The 1,804-nt window shown below is 28.8% G+C and overlaps 3 non-coding genes across 3 annotated transcripts; all 3 read right to left on the reverse strand.

Moving 5' to 3' along the window:
- Positions 1 to 50: 50 nt before the first annotated feature.
- On the reverse strand, positions 51 to 122 carry NFIA_100870. The gene has a single exon. It is a non-coding gene; the product is annotated as a tRNA-Ile (tRNA).
- An 18-nt stretch (positions 123 to 140) lies between these two features.
- NFIA_100880 lies at positions 141 to 212 on the reverse strand. Its single transcript has one exon. It is a non-coding gene; the product is annotated as a tRNA-Sec (tRNA).
- A 400-nt stretch (positions 213 to 612) lies between these two features.
- Positions 613 to 685, reverse strand: NFIA_100890. The gene has a single exon. It is a non-coding gene; the product is annotated as a tRNA-Lys (tRNA).
- Between the last annotated feature and the right edge of the window lie 1,119 nt (positions 686 to 1,804).

Raw genomic sequence — 1,804 nt, forward strand, 5'->3', positions numbered from 1 at the left:
TAACAATAAACTTGGTTTTATTTTAATATAATTAATTTAATTATTTTAGATGATTCTTCAGTGACTCGAACACTGAACATATCCTTATCAAGAACACACTTTACCGGTTAAGTTAAAGAACCAACAAAAGAAATCTTTTTCAAGAGCACTTAGATTTGAACTAAGAAATATAAGGTTGAAGCTTACAGTTTTACCTATTAAACTATGCTCTTCGGAAAAGAGATGAATCGAACATCTAAGTGTAAAAACACAATATTTAGCAAATATCTTACCCTACCAATAGCAACTTTTCCTTTAATTACGGGTTAGACCGGTCTCGATCCGGCATCTATTTTCTCGACAAGAAAACCCTTTACCTATTAAGTTACTAACCCTTTTTACGGCTAGTCGAATTCGAATCGACACTCTTCGTGTGGAAGACGAACAGTCTACCATTAACTTATAGCCATTATAATTTTAATTACTAACCAGTTCAGATAATATTTTACACTTATGACTAGCTGAATTCGAATCAGCACATCTTATTTGGTAAATAAGCAGTCTACCGTTAACTTATAGTCATTTAATATACCTATTAAAAATTTTTTCATATTTTAGTATAATTTATTTATATAAGACCTACAGGATTTGAACCTGCACTATAATGATTAAAAGTCACATGTTCTACCTATTGAACTAAGATCTCTTTCATATTCTTTTAATATGAAATATAGTATGAAATTTTCATTATCTATATTCTAAATAACCTCTATTTACTAAATCTTCAGCAAGGCGATTTATTTCACCACTTTGTATCACTATTACTCTTCTATTTATATGATTATGATATACATCAGAATCTAATAACATATTACTAATAGTTACTGAAGTATTCAGGTATCCCCTTTAAGTTTGATATTTCTCATAATATAACCTAGTTCTACCATTAATTCCATTCATCATTAAATGACTATTTTCAAGTTCATCTCGTATTTGATCAATAATTGTATCAATACTTGATGTGAGATTTTTATATACTAAAGTTAGTACATAATAAAAGTTATCTAGACTTATATTTATTACTGTATCCATAATTGTTTCCATCATTTTCTTTTTTTTTATTTAATAACCTCAATAATATACAGAAATGTATAAGAATAATCATACAACATCAACAAAATGTCAGTATAAAATACCTGACTCATAACCAAGATGATGATGATCTGTTAAATGATATGCAGCTAAACGTCATAAACCTACAGCTAAGAATGCTGTTCCTATGATTACGTGTAATCCGTGGAAACCTGTTCCAAAGTAGAAACATGATCCATATACACTATCAGAAATAGTGAATGATGATACTGTATATTCTACACCTTGGAAGAATGTGAATATTATTGCTAATATAATTGTAGCAACTGTACCATATAATGCACCTTTTCTATTACCTTGTATTAATGAATGATGAGCGTAAGTAATTGTTACACCTGATGATAATAAGATTATTGTATTTAATAATGGTAATTCGAAAGGATTTACACCTTGTATTCCTAATGGTGGTCATTGTGCTCCTAATTCTATACTAGGTGAGATTGCACTGTGGAAAAATGCTCAGAAGATTGCTAAAAAGAAAAATACTTCAGAAATAATGAATAAACCTACACCTAAATTTAATCCTTTTTGTACTGCATTTGTATGATTTCCTAAATATGTTCCTTCAGATATTATATCTCTAAATCATAATCCCATAACATAAGCTACATTAATTACAGCTACAGGTACTAGATAACTAAAACCTTGGAAACCGTGCATAAATAAAACTGTA

Source organism: Aspergillus fischeri, genomic scaffold, assembly GCF_000149645.3.
Source record: "Aspergillus fischeri NRRL 181 1099437635545 genomic scaffold, whole genome shotgun sequence".
NCBI classification, from domain to species: Eukaryota; Fungi; Ascomycota; class Eurotiomycetes; order Eurotiales; family Aspergillaceae; genus Aspergillus; species Aspergillus fischeri.